This window comes from Euprymna scolopes, chromosome 1 (assembly GCF_053919585.1).
Source record: "Euprymna scolopes isolate OS-2025 chromosome 1, ASM5391958v1, whole genome shotgun sequence".
Classification (NCBI taxonomy): Eukaryota; Metazoa; Mollusca; class Cephalopoda; order Sepiida; family Sepiolidae; genus Euprymna; species Euprymna scolopes.
This window is the reverse complement of record NC_136482.1, coordinates 21,524,719-21,546,646: the sequence shown is the minus strand read 5'-3', so window position 1 is coordinate 21,546,646 and position 21,928 is coordinate 21,524,719. Positions and strand designations below refer to the sequence as shown.

General features: G+C 34.1%; 1 protein-coding gene across 1 annotated transcript in view; it reads right to left on the bottom strand.

Moving 5' to 3' along the window:
• LOC145285317 (protein unc-93 homolog A-like) overlaps positions 1-21,928 on the bottom strand; it is a 719,754-nt gene that overhangs the window by 665,926 nt on the left and 31,900 nt on the right. The gene's annotated exons all lie outside the window — the stretch shown is intronic.

The following is a 21,928-nucleotide window of genomic DNA, read 5'->3' as shown; positions in this document are numbered from 1 at the left end:
AGGTTTCAAAATCTCTTCCCACCCTAGCATTAAAATCTTGAAGAATGAAGATCTTATCAGCAGAGGGAATGCGTCCAATTACACTGGACAAAGCAAGGTATAAAGCAACCTTTTCATCTTCTGTTGCATCCATAGTGAGTGCATAGACACTCAAAAAAGTTGTATAACGAACATTTACCAGAGGTAACCTCATAGTCATGATCCGGTCACTCATACCACAGAGAAGTTCTTCCAAGCTAGAAAGAATTGATGCCTTTATAGCAAAATCCACGCCTTATTCCCTCTTATAACCATCCGCTCTACCACTCCAGAAAATGGTGTAGGCCCCAGCCAACTCAGAAAACTGTCCCTCATCAGCCAGCCTGTTCTCAGACAGAGCAACTATGTCCATGTCATAACGTTGAAGTTCCTTAGATACAAGAGCAGATCTATGCGTTATTGCTGACGGCAAGTCAAGCAGCGTCCGCACATTCCAACAGCCGATGGTCATTGTCATGTATTTCCTCGCAGTAGTATGATGACGACCGGGTCCAGGCTGTGGAGCCCTGAAACACTTGCCGGGCGAAGCCCTGGAAATTCCAGTTCCCTTGTTGCCATTTACGTTCATAATCATATTTTTTACATACATACATACATACATGTACCCACCTACACGTATATACAATTATATAAATATTCATATCCAAAAAATATAATATATATAGACACACACACACACACACACACACACACACACACACACACATATATATATATATATATATATATATCGGCATGTGTATATTTATACTAAGTAAATAAAGTAGTCAGGATACATAAATAAATAAATCATATAAATAAATAAATACATAAACGGATGTAGTTAATAATGCGAGGTTAGGTAGACACATTGTAAGATATGTTCAAAATACATGTTGTTGGTTTAATATTTAGGGGTTTGTATTGATTTGCTTTGCTTATTGGATAGGGATTATGTTATTGTGTTTAAAAAAAAATAGGGATCTAGATAAAAGTAAGGATGAAGATAGGAATAGAGATAGAATAAATTAATAGATTGAGAGATTAAAAAAAGAGAAAGTTAAAAAGGAAGTATAAAGGTGTAAAGGTTAAAGATTATGAGAATGGTGGTTAAGTTATAATGAGTCAGGGGTTCTGGTAGTTCCGTTAAGTTCATATATATATATATGAGTTGAGCTCCTAACATGGTGCTTTGGACAGTGGTTATGCTTAACTTTATTTTTAGTGTCAAATGTATTGTGGATACAGGCACATATACACATACAAGCACATACATGCATATAAACTCAGAGACAGCTATACCTGTATACATATGCCCACCCATGCATACACATAGATACACACATATATACAGACACTAATACCCAGATGCACGCATATACATACAAGTACACATAGATATAGATATACAAATATATATTCATGTATATACACACGACCGATGAGCACATACATCCATACATGCGCACATAGAAATATATAAAACACATATAAGGATATATACATAGCCCCAATCATGTCCGCATATCTACATACATATACATATGAAGATACATGTACTGATCTCCAGTAAGATGTAGATGTACATATACATACATACACACATTTTACTTGTACAACACATATGACACTTACACAAACCCTTTCTCTCCCTCTCTCACTCTCTCTCTCTCACACACACACACCCTTTCTTTCTCTCTCTCTCTCTCTCTCTCTCTCTCTCTCTCTCTCTCTTATCTACTTCATATACCTGACTAAACAACCAAAAGAAGTTAAAATTTTAAAACCTAAAAATTGAAATTCCTCCCCTTCCTCTTCTTACCCTCCCTTCTTTTACCATCCTCTCCCCCCCCTCCCCTTCCCTATATCCATATATCTCTACCCACGCCTACCTGAATCAGCTACCCCACACACACACACTATACAATCTAATGTATTTTAACCTTCAAAACTTAAATATGGTCGATACCCGTCTCCCACCCCCTTATTCTCGTATTTCCTCTAAAACACATCTTCCAAATACTAACAACCATTTCTGTAAGGTCTGACGGGGCTGTTTGATCATAAACATGGTCCAACATCCGAAAAATATGTAAGCAAACAGATTAAACGGTAATAAAAAAATAAAACACATATTTGCTCTGCAATAGTATTGAGCACTCTCTTCGGGTTTTTTTTTTTTTTACTAATTACCAGTTTTACTAATATATATATATATATATATATATATATATATATATATATATACTTGCAGGGAGACTCGTCGAATTTAATTTATGCTGGAGCCACGATTCTAAGTATGAAGTTCAAATCAGAAAAAAAACAGCTAGGAAAGATGCATTGACAAAACCTGGATGGGAAATAAGGTTAGAAACCCAAATAAACAAACATAAAAAAAGAAGCCAAAACGATAAACAGGAAGAAAGGGGAAAACTGAAAATTGGAAATATGACTTGCAGGGAGAAGCTAAACAAGAAACAGTTTAACCATTAAATTTATTTAATTTTATTAATACGATAAATATCGCCACACCCTCACACGTTTCAAAAACAAAAAAAATGATTAATTTTTCTTTTACTCCAATCTCTAGAGTTCAAAATCTTTCACTCGATCTAGTCTTTAGTCTTTGTTGACCACTCCGCTTCCATGGCATCTAGATAGGCAGTCTGTTACATGGTTCTCCTTTCCTCTCATGTAGTTTATCTCCAGGTTATATTCTTGTAGACTGAGATACCAGTTCTGTTTTTATTCCTCATTCTATTCAAGAAAACTATTGGGTTATGATCGGTATATACGTGAGTGGGACTTTTTTCTGCTGTAAATTTCAAAATACTGCCAGCACAAGCACTAATGTTTCTTTTTCTATTGTTGAATAGGCTTTTTGATATTTATTTAGTTTCTATTATATTTAGTTTAGTTTAGGAGAAATAACTGACGGGTCGCAACTGGCCATTCTGGTCATATTGAGATAATACCACGCCGATTCCATTTTCACCAGCATCCGTGTGTAGGCTAAACGGTTTCTCGAAGTCTGGTGCTAATAGCACAGGTTCCGTACTCAACATGTCTTTTATCATCTCAAAAAGATTCCTGACATTCCGGTGTCCATTGGAATCTTATTCCTTTTTTTAAAAGGTTCGTCAAGGGGGTTGCTATCCCTGAGAAATTTTGACAGAAGTTTCGATAATATCCCGCCATTCCTAAGAATCTTCGGACTCCCTTTACGTTTCTTGACCTTGGATATTCCTTTATGATTTTTACTTTAACTTCGCTAGGACAACGTGTCCATACCCTACGATGTGCCCCAAGTAATGCAATTCTGCTTTCCCAAATCCACTTTTCTCCAGGTTTATAGTTAAGTTTGCTTCCTCCAACCGATTAAAGATTTGTCTTATACTCTTCAGATGTGCTGCTTACGTTTCATTATAGATGATAACGTCATCTATATAAACACCAACATTTGAGATGCGTGGTAAACACTTATTCATTAGACGCATAAAGGTGGCTTGGGAATTTATCATCCCAAAGGGCATCACATTATAGTGATATGTTCCGTCCGGAAATACAAATGCGGATTTAAGTTTAGCTTGGTCAGTCAGAGGTACTGACCAGTATCCTTTCAGAGGATCGCACTTGGTAATAAATTTCGCCTTTCCAATTTGGTCTATGTAATCCTTCATTCGTGGGATTGGGTAGAATTCTTCTTTGGTGACGTCGTTCGGTTTTCTGTAATCTATGTAGAATCGAACAGATCCGTCCGGTTTATCCACCAATACGCAAGGAGACGCTCACGGGCTTGTGCTGGGTTCGATTATTCTGTTTTCCAACATATATTCGATTTCCCTGCGTATTACCTTCCTTTTTCGATGGTTCACTCGATATGAGTATTGCTTAATGGGTTGATCTTTGGTTAATTCGACGTCGTGAAATATGGCATTTGTTCTTGTTGCAATATTTTGTTTTCTAATGGGGTAGTTATTTAAATGCTGCCCACCTCAGCATTATTTGGCACAAGGCCGGAAAGTGGGAACCCCGCAGGCTCCCCTAAAGGAGGGGCACTCCTGCAATTTTAAAAATTGCCTGAGTAACCCCGTCGGCATTCCCCAGTCGGGGCGCCTTAGGCAGCAAGCAATAAACTTGCCCCACCGGAAAGCCCGGTGGCAAGGCCTGGGAGGGTGGACCTCCTAGGTATTACCCAGGCGGTGTACCTCAGTCCAACAGTTGATGGGCCGGTTCCCGACCCCTCACCTGTTGGGCTGAGTGTCAAGTGACGAATACTTGACTGGTACTACCCTGTCTCCCTGCAGCCGAAGCCGCTAGGAGACACATCCCATCATCCAAGGTTGTTTAATGGGGTATGATCCCACACAGTCGGACGATTCCATTTATAAACGATGCTGCTAAGAACTGACGAATCAAATTAATTCACGTTCTGCTACCAACCAATCAGAAACCAGAATTGCTTCATAAATATTAAACCTTTTCTGGAGCAATTTCACATGTTCTTTTCCCGGGTTTCGACACGGTAAGAATATTTTGTTCTGTGGAACTGTCTGCTACAAACAAGTCACCTCCCAGGACTTGTGTGTAACAGCGAACCATCTGAAACTGTTCTGAAACTCAAAATGGCTTACACTTCTAGAGTTCTTCTATAAACATCCGAGAATATTCCTGAAAATTCCTTTATTACCTCGGATAACTCATTTCGTTCCTTTTCTATATTTTCTTCGACATACCAAATCCCATTAAACTGTTTGAGAGATAAAGAACTTGAATGGAACATTCGAATATCTATGTATCTCATATAGATTTCAAGTGTTAGCCCCAGATTGTGGGCCCCTTGATTTCTGAGAACTTTGACTGAAGTAAAATAAAACAAAAAAAGAGAACTTCCTGGCATCATCTGCATTTGGCGTGTTGTTATTTTTCGTTTTAGAAATCAACTTTATCATAAAAACAAAACTGCAGAAAATCTTTATGATGTACCTTTCACGGAATGAAAATATCATATTCTAAAGATCGCGTCAATTGATCAAGTGCTGTTCTTTATGAAAAAATAATTTTAAGGAATTAATGGGAATACGTTGGTATTTTAACTAATTATAAATCTAATAGTTAAGAATAATTCTTGAGTTATCTCTCTTTGAAGCTTGACATTTTTTCCATAATAGTGGGCGAGACAGTTACTTCTCAAATATTCATAAAATTTGATTTGTTTAGTTAAAAATAAAACTATTCGATCAATTTATATGATTTTTGGAATATGACTTCTTCATTTTGTAGCGGGTATGCCCATAACACAGATTTTTCTTTACTTTCTATAGTTTTATTTTTTTAATTAACTTGAATTCTAAATATAAACATTATTATTATTATTATTATTATTATTATTATTATTATTATTATTATTATTTATTTATTTATTTTTTAGGGGAGGATAATAATGAGGAGAGAGAGACAGGGGATAAGAGGGGGTGGATGAACGTGAAATCGAGTCGTGCAGTGCATCACGATGCAACAACTATTAATGTAATATGTTTATTATTAACAAAGTCGGCCGAACGGACGGATGCTACCAGCGCGCATGCGCAAATAAATATGCAAACGAACGAGTATGCCTACGAACTGTTCTGTCTTCGCTGCACTTGAGATGCAACAAGTCCGATGTTTGTTTATTGTGCGTGGCTGCATGACAAAAGAATGGTGCGTCTTGAGATCAGACGCAAGTGGTGCAAATTAACGAACAAAAACACCGAGAATTGGAATCAATAAGCTGAGGTGATATAATAAAAATAGATAGATAGATAGATAGATAGATAGATAGATTTTTTTACCATGTAGTTACCGCTTATCAATGTCTATTCAAGGATAAGGATTAACGAGTGCAACGCGGCCGTTACATTTTATTTTAGTAATTCATAAAAATAAAACTGGAGATAAATAAATAAAATCAGGTCGACACGTTTTTCTTTTTTAACAAATGTTTTTATTACCGCAATGGTCTCTAGCTACTACATGTTTATTTTAGTGAAAAAAAATTACACTTTTAGTTAAAATTTAGTTTTAAAAATTTGACACTTTTAGTTAAAAATTCCACTCAAATTGGAAATATTTAAATTTCTGCAGATAAAAATTACGCTGCATTTTACGCACTCTTACAAGCATTTTAAAATACCTCGAAGAAATTTAAATTTCGAAAATCTTAATTGATGTCTAAACTTATGATTTAAATTTATGCAATTATGTAGGGTAGTTTTGGAACCTAAAACTATTTGTTAACATTGTGTTTTTTAACGTTGAAAAATAAAATAATGTAAGAATGTAATGTAATATATTTGATAACTGTGCCATAGTTTTGTTACAGATATGCAGGCACAAGATCTCTTTTAGATTTTACTTTTTTATGTATTTTAGTATCTTTATTATTTTTTACTTTTTACAAAAGAGTCGCCATTTATCAACGGCCGCGGGCCACTCGAGGTTAATGAGAGTACGATAGTCAATAGAACAATAGTAATCGTTACTAATGAAAATTTGGTAAATTGGAGTACTTAAGCGAACGGCTCGTCAAGAACTTGTTCGTGTTGGAATTAAAGACGGCCATATTGTAGTCAGCTGGAAAGCAGAGAAACGAAAGAGAGTTCCACAACTGTGCAGTTCTAGGAAAGAAACTTCGTTCATGGAATCTACGTTTAGATTTAGGCACAAATAAAGAGTGAGAGAAAATAATTGATAGTTGCTTCAGACGGACGAGTGTTTTCGTGAAAGTTTAGCAATGGGTAGATCATAGATTGGAGCTCAGACAAACATTTGCCACGTAAAGCAGAGACAGTCTCGCAACGTCTCTTCTATGGGAAAAAGGTTGCAGATAAGAGAAAAGGACGTACCCTGCGAGGCTACAAAATTTGTCAAAGTATGATAAGTTGCTTCTAGCAGTTCCCGCCCAAGTGAGGCAACAGTACTCCATCCTTGGACGTACTTGGCTTTTATACAAGAAGAGAATTGCATCTGCAGTGAGATATCTACTGGAGCGGAAGAATGATCCCACCATTTTTCCAGCGATCGTGTCAACGGATTTGATGTACGTGTTTCATTTTAGATCAAGAGTAAAGGTCAGATCCAGAAGCTTGTCAAAACATGGATCCTCCTCAAGACAATAGCCACTAATTTCAATTGATGCCAGACGGGGATCAGATCGTTGATGATGTAAAGATAGAAGCTTAGTTTTAAATGCATTGAAATTAATCAACCACATAAATGTCTACGAATGATATTAGGATGTGATTTAGGAGATCAGTGATGTAAATAAGAAATAGAGTTGGGCCCAGGATAGACCCCTGAGGAACTCCAGTATTAATACTGTGAGCTTCTAATTTCTGCCCATCAACTACTACTCTTATGAACCTATCAGAGAGAAATGATTTAACAACTGAGGAGACATTTCTAGCTATACTGTAGCTAGATATCTTGTCGAGTAGACCTTTATGTTATACCCTATCAAAGGCCTTTATTATGTCAAGAGCAAGTTCCCTAGAAAGGAAGCCTCCGTCGAGAGGTCGCTAATCCTATGAGATATAACCGTAAGAACACCTGCTGTAGATCTAGCAGAACGGAAACCATGTCACTGAGGAGGTAATTTTTGCTGAGTTGGTTGACTACTTTTTTTAACACAGATTCCAACAACTTACTCATGACGCACAGGAGATTTGCTGCGAGATAGATGAATGATTACCTGACTTTTTATATACGGGGCATACTGATTAGGTTTTCTAGAGTATTAGGAAGCTATTCTCATTAAGACAGCACTTAACCATCTTTGTAAGTATGGAAGCTTGTTCTAGTTAAAACTTTTTCAGCGCTATAATTGGAATGCCGTCATAGAAAATATTTTGGTAAGTGTTCAGTAGTTCTCTAGAAAATCCGGCTTTCCTAATAACAATAAATGGACGGAGAGAGATTCCTGAATTTGACAAGATAGAAAGTAGGAGGTTACATCGATCGAAACGTTGTGCGAATAACATTCAAGCTGAGAACAGTAGTCATAATAATCTAAATAATCTGAATTATGAATCCTCATCTCAAATTAAATTTTTTAAAAAGTGCTTTTCGGATGTGACTTTATTTAGTTTGTTTTGTTGATGAACTTATTTCCTTTTTTAGTTATATTTTTCTCCTGTTTACTTTATAACATTTGAAGGGATGACAATAATATCGCATATCGTTTTTGGATTTAACAATAACAAACATATTTGATTTGATGTAAAACAAAGAAATTGCAACAGAGAAAAAAGAATGACTTGAATAGCGACAAGGATCTAATCAATACGACCTTTATCTTTTTATCGTTTCAATCTATTCAAAATTAATTATCATAATTGCTTTCATACAAACTCAGCTTAAGTGCAGGGTGCATAACATTTATTAAAGAAAAAGCAAAAACCGATTTAATAAGTTTAACTTTATATAAAGCATAAGAAGGACACGTGTTCTTACAGAAAAATATTACACCATATTCTCGGAGATAAAACCTTCGTAGGGTTTATGAATGCTTTAACATACAATCCTCATTACTAGAATAAAATTTGTTACCGCAAAAGTAGAGAAAACTTACTATAAGCCTACGAATAACAGAAGATATTATTGTTTGAAATAAACAGCTTACCTTATAAATTTGTATATACTTGGGTTTATCGGCTGTTTTCTCTAATTTCATTTCAACTTCCTGATAATGGTGGATAATCAGGGGAGAATACGCACCTATCGGCTCCTCCTCTATTAGATAAATTGCATTTAAATCAATTGAATTATTCACTGTTACTAAATACCTTCGAAAACCTTATGAATATTTTGTACTAGCAGGGGCACCCGACATTGTCAGGTATTGAATGAGGACCAACAAATGTTTCAAACTCGCATATTTTATCTGTGAAATTGCACATTTTTTTAATCAAATCGATTAATTAGAGACACGGTGACTTAGTCCACAATACATTGTAGTTTATATTGCACTGTAGAGAATCTAATGTTTATTTTATAAAGTTATTTTTATATTATTACTTAAATCAAATTTTAAAATGAAAAAAAAATCAATTATTATAGTTCAATTGGGCTCTAAACAGAAACATTCATGTCGAACGTGTACTTGTCATATCAATGAGCCTACTGTTGATTTTATACGCTGGGGATTTTCTGCTTTAGCGATAATAAAACTTCTCAAATGAAATAGCGGTGTTATGCTGTATAAGGGTGTTAACTTTAGTCGAAACCAAACTGTTCCTTCTTTGACCGAATGATTCCAATTATCAATTGTCGAGAGTTATCAAGGGAATTCCGATACAAAACCTATTTAAGAACACTCCCAAATACATGGAGTACATTTTTGTGAAATTAAAAAAAATCGGTCCAGCTATTTCGGAATCCATAGGTAACGAACTTACACACACAGGCACACAGACACACACAATATGCCTTCTACATATAAGTAGAAATTCTCTCTAGCCCTCTATGGAATGAAAGTGTGTCTCCGAAAAATCCTTTTGTCTAAAAGATAAGATTTATCAGTAAGTTCAGAATAGGTTTTTTTTTTACATGGTGGTCACCAGTTATCAAGGCCCGGAAGCCACTCGGGGATAAGGGTTATTGTGTATACAGTAATCAATGGGATAGTATCGTAGCAATCGTTAGTATTGGAGATTTGATAAAGTGCCTTACTTAAGGGAGCGGTTCATCAGGAATTTGTTTATGTTGGGCTTGAAGACATCCAAGTTGTAGTCAGGTGGGAAACAGGCAAACGGAAGAGAGTTCCACAGGCTTGCACTTCTAAGAAAGAAGCTTTGTTCATGGAATCTACGTTTTGATTTAGGCACAGATAAAGAGTGGGGAAATTTTTTGGCAGTAGTTTCAGCTAGACGGTTGTTTATTGTGAAAGATTGGCGAGGCGGGACCAGAGATTGGAGCTCAGACGAGCACTTGCCATGGAAATAACGATAAAACAAATACAGTCTCGCAACGCCTCTTCTGTGGGAAAGAAGTTGCAGGGAAGAGAAAAGGGCATCCCCCACCAAGCTACAAAGTCTCTGTCATGGCAGGATAGGCTATTTTTAGCGGCTCCTGCCCAGATGTGGCAGCGATACTTTATCCTTGGGCGTACTTGGCTTTTATATAGATAGAGAATTGCATCAGTAGTGAGATATCTTCTGGAGTCGGAGAAGGATCCCACTATTTTCCCAACGACCTTGGAAACAGATTTGATGTACGTGTTCAATTTCAGATCAGAAGTAAAGATCAACCCCAGAAGCTTGTCAAAACATGGAGCCTCCCCAAGACGAGAGCCATCCATTTCAATTGATGCCAGATGGGGATCAGAACGTTGATTATATAAAAATAGGAGCTTGGTTTTAGATGCATTAAAAGTAACCAGCCACCTCTTCCCCCACTGTACCACGCGCTTAACATCAGAGGAGAGAGAATCAGAGAGAACTTTGTCATGTACAGCCTTTGATGTGTTGCCATAGATGGTCGTACCATCAGCATAGATGTCAACGAATGATTTAAGTATGTGTTTTGGGAGATCATTGATGTAGATCAGGAAGAGAGTTGGACCCAGGATGGACCCCTGAGGGACTCCAGCATTAATACTGTGGGCCTCTGATTTCTGTCCATCAACCACTACTCTTCCATAAGAGAGAAAGGATTTAATAATTAAGAAAACATTTCCAGTTATACTGTAGCTGGAAATCTTATGCCATACCTTATCGAAGGCCTTTGATATGCCAAGAGCAATTCTCCTAAAAAGAAGTCTTTGTTGAGAGATTAACTAATCCTATGAGATATAACCGTTAGCACATCTGCTGTAGATCTAGCAGAACCGAAACCATATTGCATGTCACTAAGAAGGTTATTTCTGCTGAAGTGGTTGACTACTTTTCTATTTAATATGGATTCTAGCAGCTTACTCATGACACACAGGAGACTTATTCGTCTGTACTGAGAGGCAGATGATTTATCACCTGAATTCTTAAATACAGGGTATACTGATGAGATTTTCCAGGGTGTTAGAAAGCACTTTTCCTTAAACAGTTTTGTAAGTATGGGGCGAGTTCTAGTTGAAGCTTTTTCAACACCACAATTGGAATGCCGTCAGGGCCAGTTGCTTTACTGGAATCAAGGTTCTTGATTAGCTTGGCGACCTCACGCACAGATATTTGTATGTTGCATAGTGTGTTGTCTGTTATAGGGGGAAATACGGGAAGTTGATGGCTTTCGTGGCATAGGGTAGAGTCAGCTGCAAAGTTCTTGGCAAATAGTTTGGTCTTGTCTGATGCTGACGAGATGACCTTAGGTCCATTGATGATGGTTGGGATAGAACGCACGCTTCTGTTCAGGATCCTGTTTACTATTTGCCAAAACTGGTGGGAACCAATCCGCTGCTCAGCTACTTTTCACAGACTGAGCATATATCTCTCTTGCATTTTTATTACTCTTTTACAGTGGTTGCTGGCAGTCCTAAAAGCAGCTTTAGTCTCAGTGCATCTATTATGTTGGTAGCTATGGAAAAAGTGATTTCTGTGCGCGATGACAGCAGCAAATTCTGGGGAGAACCGTGGCTGTCTGTTAGGTTTTTGTTGGAATTTTTTGGATGGTATGAATCGGTCTATGCCTACAATAACCATTCGGTCAGGTCTGATACTATAGAGGACCCATCCTTTTTAAACATGGAATGCAGGTAGATCAGATATGAATGTACGGAATCTATGTCAGTCAGCCATAGAGTATCGATATACTGTACGGTGGAGAGGTACGTCTGAAGACTTATTATATTTCATTACTTTTCAGTTGATTACCACATCATACTCGAGACTTCCTGTGACTTTATTTCTTGTAAACAGGTTAACTTTCTGCATAATTGGCACAACTCACATCATATTACTATACTCAGTTAAGTTTTGTTAAATTTACCGTTTGGGAAAAAACATTTCATAATTTTCTTCTTTTTTCATTAATGAAACGTTAGACGATACATATTATAAAAGATCGTTAAAATCATCATCATCATCATCATTATAATTATTGTTGCTATTATTGTTGTATTTATTATTATTATTATTATTATTATTATTATTATTATTATTATTATTACTATTATTATTATTATTATTATTAATAATAATAATAATAATGTTATTATTATTATTATTATTATTATTATTATTATTATTATTATTGGCATTTCTGTCGAAGGCCAACAATCAAATGCAAAACAAAGGAATTTGAATCAAATAAGGGGAAACTAATTCCAATAACAGCAAACCTCTAATCAATACTGTCTTTTTTTCTTCAAGCTTGCAAGGGATCCATTATTATAATTACTCCTAAACATCTAACTGGAATTAATGTTTAATAAGATCCTATCATAATGGAGATTGTGCGTCTGTCTTTATCCGGCCGAAGTTACATCACGACCTACATAACAATTTCTTTTGTGTATTTTATCGTTTATTTCATATTTAATATTTCAAATTACCATTAAATAATATATTATATTATTTACACCGTTGGCCTTATTTACAATATTTTAATACATATCAATTCATATCTCTATAATTAATAAAATAGAGACGATTGTTCCTATCTAGAATAAAACATTACAGTGATACAAACATGGATGTCACATATAAATTTGCAGACGACTTTATTCATTACTTATAATTCATTAGTTAATCTACGGCTTTGTCGGGCCTGTGTAGTTCATAACTTTATGTGCATATATATATATATATATATATATATATATATATATATATATATATATATATATATATATATTAAAAAGTTTGACATGTCCAGGTAACTTACATCTAATATTTTAAGTGTTTACACCCAAAATTGGCGGAGGAGTTTGTTAGAGTCTGCAAAGGTCAATTTTTTCAACTTTGACATCTTGGCAGGCAAAATTTCGCCTAAAAACTGATTAAAAAATCTGCTGCATGTCTGAATGTAAAATTTCAAATGTTTAGACCCAAAATGAACTTGATTCTTTGCTAGAGACTGCAAAGGTCAAATCTTTTGAACTTTGTCCCATTGGCAGCCAAATTTTCGGCCAAAAAACGATTAAAAAGCTTTCCCTATATCTGAATACACTTTATACACAATTTCAAATGTTTAGACCAAAAATTGGCTGAGTAATTTGGTAGAGACCGCAGAGGTCAAACTTTTTGTTAAATTTGACCTCAATTTTGCCCCTTTAACATTTATTGTTTTGGTTACAAATCAAACTAAAAAGTTTTATCCATGTCCAAGTAACCTATATCTAAAATTTCAAGTGTTTAGGCCCAAAATTGGTGGAGGAGTTTGGTAGAATTTTCAAAGGTCAAAACGCTGAACTTATCCAGCATAGAATCATCGCAACTAGGAGAATATGATATATTTTGTTTGGTATTTTTATTTTACTGTTTAGGTTATTTAATGTCGAATTCAGTAAATTTTTAAAACAAAGTTTTAACGCTTCAAAGTAATTGACATCTTTAAAAAATTATTCATAGTGTATGGATTGTTTTTACGGCATATTATGTAATATTTTAATGTTAAAAATAAATATTTAGAATCTTATAGTAATACTAGCAAGCGTAGAGTACGCTTAAATATGATATTTTAATTTATACAGATTTCGTATCTATTATTATAGAGACAATTTTCTATGGATTATTATATTGAAGTAATGATTTCAAAAATAAAGAAATATGACTTGAGTGCCATTAGCTGGAATCGAAACCAAAACATTGAGCGCATCAAATTTAGTCGTTACCGTTTAACAAGAAGTTGTTAAAGCTGAGCCGATTTCAACGTATAAACATATATTTGTGCATGCGTACAAGAGCATTTGAAGTCGATTTTTCCTTTATTTTTTTCAGTTTTGACCCTTTAGCAGTTATTTTTTACAACAGTATAAAAAGGCAAATATTTAACCTGTCTCGCGCCGCTCTGCGACCTTACGTCTCAGTAGAGATGCAGTTTGAAAAAATGGAGACAGACAAACAGACATAGTGAGTTGTATAAATTACTAGCAGTGCGGTGATGTTTAGTGGTTGTAAAATATGCTTGAATATATTTGAATTTGTGCAGATTTCGTATTTAGTATTATAGTCAATCCATTACTTGTTTATTATATTATACCCAATATATATTAGTGATTTCTCTTGGGACATCCTGCATGCTCACCGGATTTGAACCCAATTGAAAATGTTTGGGGATGGATGAGAAGAGAGGTTTATCAAAATGGCAAACAATATTCAACAAAAAATGAACTTCGTGAAGCCATCTTCAGAAACTTGAACAGGATCCCCCACACCTTAATGGAAATCTTTATTTCTAGCATACCGCAAAGAATTTTTGAAGTCATCAAAATCAGTGGAGGCGGAACTCATTATTAGGTTTCATTGTTAAATGTGTTCATACACTTTTCGTACACTTTTTGTACAATTTAATAGAATTTTTGTATATGGTCTTATAATTTTGATCATGTGTAAAAAGCCTAATTTAATAAAAATGCAAATTTAAATAAAATTTTTGGAATGTAGATTTTTGCTTCCATAATCTTTTAGATTGTAGTATTGGTAACCTTAAGTCGGAAGAGTTCATAATCTATCTTTAAAAAAGTTTTTTTTTTATTTAAAGATTTTAAGTGGTCTTAAATTTTTGATCAGCAGTATATATACACACACACACACACACACACACACACATATATATATATATATATATATATATATATATATATATATACGTTTTATTTTATTATTACCGTATTTTTCTGTTTAGTTGCATGATTGTTTCAGCTACACGACCGTTTTTTTTTATTTTGGCCGTCAAGGTAGCTTCCTCAGACTTTTACAGAAATGTTCGTTTATCTCGTTTATAAACGAACATTTCTGTAAAAGTCTGAGGAAGCTACCTGATGGCCAAAAAACGGTCGTGTAGCTGAAACAATAATGTAACTAAACAGAAAATACGGTAATAAAAAATAAAAATGTATATTTTCTCTACAACAGTATTGAGCACTTTCTTCAGGTTTTTATTAATTACCATTTCTACTAAATATGTACATATATATATATGATCAGCAGTATATATATATATACATACACACATATATATATACATATATATATGTGTATATGTATATCTGTATATATTAAATGTTTAATTATGAACACTTGTACAGTTTCATAGAAACACATGAAAAAGTTATAGACCATTGACTTAGAATGAATGATTTATGCCAGATTGATGTTCGAATATGGTTAAATTCGTGCTCATTTTTGCATTAAATACTAATCCCTATTAATCCCTGATTATGCATACAACGTATACAATGCATACTTTCGTTGCACCTTATTATAACAAAAACCCATACAAAATTTCAGACAGCTCAGCCGAGTATTTTTCAAGAAAGAGTCAAACGGACAGGCAAACTGATATATATATATATATATATTCCTTACTTATTATTATGTGTATAACTTTTTGTTTTATACGTATGTAGTTATGAATATAACGTTTTTCCTTAGTGTGTGATATGTCACTATGAAAACTATTACTAAATATTACTATGGCATATTCATTGTGACAATTTAAATCTTCTGTATTAAACTTGCGACCACAACAGTGACATTTGTTTTTGTTTTTTTTTGTTTTGTTTTTTGTTTTGTTTTTTTTTCTTTGTTTTCTCGGTACTGTGATGGCAGATACTTTGATAGAGTTCTAGCATCCGCTAACACATTTATAGGGATTTTTCAAAAATGACGCTGAGTGAGATTTACAGTTACAACTTAATTTGATTTGGATTTTTTTCTGTTTCTTTCATATACTAGCTTCTATTGTATCAATTACGAGTTTGTGTTTAGCCGATAGAGGATAAACTCGGCTCCGATATTGTACAGCAAATATAATAATAATATAATTATATAAATGCAACTTTGTCTGTGTGTGAGTTCTTTTTTTTAATTTACAGAACTTTAGTGTATAAGTTTTTGAGTGATCTTAGTAAAGTTTTGTCTCAAAATATCCCCGGTAATTACCGATAATCGACAAACGAAACCGTCATTTTAATTTATCTATCATCGGTAAAGTCGCTTAGCAACAATGATAGAACGACGGGGCGTGAAAATTCTATTGTGTGTAGATTGATAGCGTGTTTTTTTTTGGGTTTTTTTTTTTTGGTTTTTTCTTTTTTTTTTTGTTGATGTTGTCTTTTCATGACATGGTCTGTAGGCCCAAACACTGCATGTAAATTTCTTAATGATTTTTTTTCGTTAACTGGAAAGAAGTTTATATAAAATAATTTAATAAAAGAAACAGTGGGTTCTCTAAAGTGCAATGTAGAATAACACATATTTTGACTAAGTTACTGCATGGAAGCATGTGAAGCTTCCTCCCGGGCGATTTCGTGGATTTCGATGACAATAAAAATATAGGAGTGTGAAATATTCGTTGATCATCATTCAATCCCGGGCAACGTCGGGTCTCCCTGCTAGTTCTTTTATATAAAAATTACTTATTATATCTACTTTGTGATTCCTGGGAGTTTATTTATTTTTGCTTGCATTTTTATTTCATTTATTGAACTTATTGTCTATTTATTTTTTTAGTCTTACGGTTATTTTTAAGAATAAAAATTGAAAATAAATAAATATTTAAAACATCATAGTAATGACGTATCCAATATTGAATGATCTTTTATTCGACGACACCAGATGACTTCCTGTAAATGACTAATCTAAGTGATCAAAAATGACGAGGGATTGTTTTTTAATGAACTCTTTTTATCAATTTCCTGTTTCAAAACCGGAAGTACGCTGTTTCTTTTTTTACCGAAAATATTTACAATTGTGGAAAGATAATTCAATGTCAAAATATATATAACATTAAAAAGGTGTGACTAGACGAACAAGTCCTTCAAAACAACATTTTTTAATTCCATGATAACGAAAAACGTTACAATGATAAATATAGGATACTTGTGCAGAATACGGGCCGTGCTGTTTCTTAGGATTTTCAAGTAATATTCATTTTTTGCGGCATCTTTTGTTTATTTTTTTTATTAAACTGTTAGGTGAAAGTAAAGATTAGTTTAAAAACGTCCTCCCCTTTATCCTGTTAAGAATGGATTTCTAAATAATAATGTTATTATTTCAGCACATTCCGTATTCTGCATAATAGTCAATATTCTTAGAAGTCTAGATTACACACCTATCTAACATATGTGACGTAACAGATAAAGTACGAAGTATAATTCAATTCTAAGCGACACTTTTCTTGATGCTGAAGGTTCAATCTCAGTAAAGACGATACTAAAACTAAAATTGCGAAATACTTAAGATTTCTATACAGTCATGTCTGACGGTACGAGAGCATGCTATCAAGACATTAAATAAACTGTGGATTAAATACGTAGTTTCATTCGAAATTTCGTACTGATTAATGAGTTTGACAAAAATGTTCTCCAGTTCGCCAAAACCTAAAGAAAGTCGAATGGTTACATCGATCTAAACGTTATAAAAATAACACTTGAGATGAGAACAGTAGTCAAAATAATCCAAATTATCAAACTTCATCTAAAAAATTTCAGAAATATATCAGCATTGCTTAATTTTATGACGACCAAAAATGATGCCAAGATAAATATAAAGACAGTCCCCCTTCTCTTAGACGTTTAGATTTCTCAACTATTTAGCGCATAGCTATAGGGAGACTATATAGATTCATTCTCAATTGTATATAGGGAGACTATATAGATGCATTCTCAATTGTATATAGGGAGACTATATAGATGCATTCTCAATTGTACTAGTGAATGAGATATAGCAGCTCCGATGCAAACCCGAAACTTAAAACCACTACACCACCCTACTTCCTTCGTAAAATCTATACAATTGGGTTTTAAAGAAAGCTGTAAAAATTTACTTGCTTCATACGTTAGAAAGATGTGACACAAGGTCAGTATGTTGAAAATTATATAGTTTCCCTTCTAATGGAGCAATCTCATCGAGTAAAAAAAAAACATAAGAGAATGAAGCCGCCGACATTCCTCGCTACGGATATATGAGGTATTGAAAATAAATCACCTTCTCATGAAGAAAAAGGTAATGCCTAGGATCTAGCATCTCCCAGATTCAAAACCAAGCATATTTTGTTCTGAAAACAAGAATTCCATTGTTCAAGTAGTCAACTTTTACGTTCACACAATGCTACCCAAGCGAACCAAGGCAGGTACAACTGATGAATATCTAATTATTCTGTACGCATTGAATTTTAGGACTACTGCATATATATATATATATATATATATATATATATATATATATATGTGTGTGTGTGTGTGTGTGTGTGTGTGTGTGTGTGTATAATGACCTTGTCTGTCTGTGTGAGAAACAGTCTCTACCAAACTCTTCTGTCAATTTTGGATCAACGGACTTGAAAGTTGATATATAGAGAATTTGAACCCGTGGAACAAATTCGATTTGGCTTTTAGCTTGTAAAAAAATGAAAAAATGGACCTTGGCGGGATAAAGTCGGTTTTAAGTGCCCTTTTAATGCATGCGCAAAGATACATTCACGCCTTTTACAACATTAGATTTTGTGTTTTTGTTTTCATATGCATTAGGACATCGTAAATATAGCAACGAATATGATGCAATTCTTTACCTATGTAAGAGCCAGGTACGTCCAGGGATGAAGTACTGTTGCCACATCTGGGCAGGAGCTGCTAAAAAAGACTTATCCTGACTTGATAGATTTCAAAATAGACTTCATAGCCTAGTATGGAATGCCCTTTTCTCTTCTCTGCAACCTCTGCCTCACAGAAGAGATGTTGCGAGTCTGTCACTGCTTTATCATTATTTTCATGGAAGTGCTCGTCTGAGCTCCAATCTGTGGTCACCCCCCTCGCCAAACTTTCACAAGAAACACTCTCATAGTTGAAAACACTATCAATAACTTCCCCCACTCTTTATTTGTGCCTAAACCTAAATGTAGATTCCATGAACAAAGTTTTTTTTCTTAGAACTGCACGGCTGTGTAACTGTCTTCTGTTTGCCTGCTTTCCAGCTGACTGCTATATGGTTGTCTTCAAGTCCAACGTAAACAACTTCTTGATGAACCGTTCCACTTAAGTTAATAAATTTACCGAATTTTCGTTACTAGCGATTGTCCAATTGACTACTATACACTCTTTACCTTCGAGTGGCCTCTGGGCCTTGATAAGTTTTGAAGCTTAGGTAAAAAAAGAAAAAGGCAAGAGAGCTATATTTGTTGGTGTTAATTGTAGCTGATGGCACTCAGTCTTTTCTTAAAAGGAGACATCGACAACAATGTAGAAATCGTTTATGATTACTAACATGATTACAGACATAGACATTAAACTAACATTCTATAGAATGTAAGTTCGATGTCTATGTCTGTCTGCGTCACTCGTTTCAGGTTAGTTAGAAGTTCAGTTAAGAGGTAACTTTAGAAAAAAAACTCAGCGAACGTCTCCTTGTCTGTTCTTTCTTTATGAAAAGAAGCTTATTTTGATAGCAATCAATACAGACGAAACGGCGTTGACGAAAACATGAAAAAGATCCTTACGTAGGAATAAAGAACATTTTTATTGTGCCATTGAAATGTTACAAAATGGTTTAAGGAAAAACTCCGATTATCTCTGGTATCGATGTTATAGTAACTTTAGTTTCCGTTAGCTCTGATATATATGAGCATAAATTACTCTTGAGCTTTCAACCCACTTTCATTTCACCGAAGTTAAAAAAAAATACTCACATACACACACACACGCACACACACACACACACATATATATATATATATATATATATATATATATATATATATATAGAGAGAGAGAGAGAGAGAGAGAGAGAGAGAGAGAGAGAGAGTCTTGGAAGTTTTTTTAACCTTTAAAACTATTAAAAAAAACTATTTTATGTTTATTTTTTATCATTCGTTGGAAAACTATTTAGTCAGAAAGTCATTTAATAACCTGCAATCACTGCATCAACTTGCTCATTATAGTACTAATAATAATTTAAGGGATCATCAGTTGTTTACCGTGAAACACTGTTTCTGGGATTTAAACACACACACACACACACACATATATATATATATATATATATATATATATATATATATATATATATATATATATATATATATATATATATGTGAGGTTGAGAAGAAAGTTCTTGCGGAATTTTTAATTTTGATTTTAAATTATGTATTTTCAAACAAGTTTTCTTCAGAATACCTTTACTTTATATATTATTTTAAAGAGCGTCCTTCGCTCTATCTAATCGTTTAAATTATACTTGTTTTAAAATAATTATTTGTTTTCAGAACATTAAATACGAGATGGGAAAAAAAGCAAAGTTCGACAATTTTTTATTTCAATTCAAGCTAGGCCGAAAAGCTGCTGAAACAGCTCGCGGTATCAACGAAGCACACTGAACGCACGCCACGCACACCACAATTGTGGTTTAAGAAATTTCGTGGCGGCGACAAGAGCGTAGTGGTCGGCCATCAGATGTTGATAACGATCAATTAAGAGCATTAGTTGAAGCCAATCTACGCACAACTATTCGATGACTTGATTCTGAATTAGACATAACGTATACGATTATTTCCAACCACTTGAGAGAGATTAGAAATATAAAAATATGATAAATGTGTGCCTTACGAATTGAACGACAACCAAAAGAAATGCCGTTATGAAATGTCATCTTTTACGCAACAAGAACGACCCACTTCTCGACCGGGTTGTAACTTGCAATGAAAGGTGGGCTTTTACAACAAATGGCGATGCTTAGCTTAGTGGTTCGACACTGATGAAGCTCCACGATACTTCCCGAAGCCAGAGTTGCGCTCGGTCTCATCCATTACAGTTTTTTTTTTAATGTAGGCGAAACAATTACGGCGGAGAAATACTGTCAACAAATGGATGAAATGCACCAGAAACTTTGAAAACAACACCTAGCATTAGTCAACAGAAAAGGCGCAATTCTCCTCCACGATAATGCCTGGCCACACGTTGTTAAACCGACCCAGCAAAAGTTGAACTAATTGGACTACAAAACTATGCCTAATCCACCATAATCTCCAGATCTCTCAACTACCGACTTCAACTTCATCAAGCATCTTGACGACTTTTTGCGTGAAAAATGCTTTAAAAGCTTATGCTTATTTCGATCAATAAATTTTTGTTTGAGCTGAGATATGTTCATTCGAATTTAAAAGTTAAAAACTGCAAGAATTTTTTTGTCATATATTTATATATATATATATATATATATATATATATATATATATATATATATATATATATATATATATATATATATTAGTGTTGGGACGATTAATCGAAATCGGAATCGGAAAACATCTGTGCCTATTTTCCGATGCCAAAAACGATTCCATTAATTATCTTTTTTATTTGATTTTGATTCAAGAAAAATCGTCCACTGTTGGTAGTAATAATAAAATAATAAATATTCATTGATTTAAAATTCCAGTAAAATCAAAATCTATAAATCACTTCCTTACAATTGTGTATGTGCACATTAAAAGTTGTGTTTTTATAGTAAAATATTTAGAGATTTATAAAGAATCGGAATCGGAATCAATAATTGTATCGGAATCGGGAATTGTATCGGAATCGGGAATTGTATCGGAATCGGGAGAAATATTGGACTTGTCCCATCACTAATATATATATATATATATATATATATATATATATATATATATATATATATATATACAGTATCAGCCATAATATAAGGAACGGAAAAAAATTACAATTATTCATTTATATTTCAAAAATTAAAGCATGGATTTTTCTGAAATACTCAGAATAAAC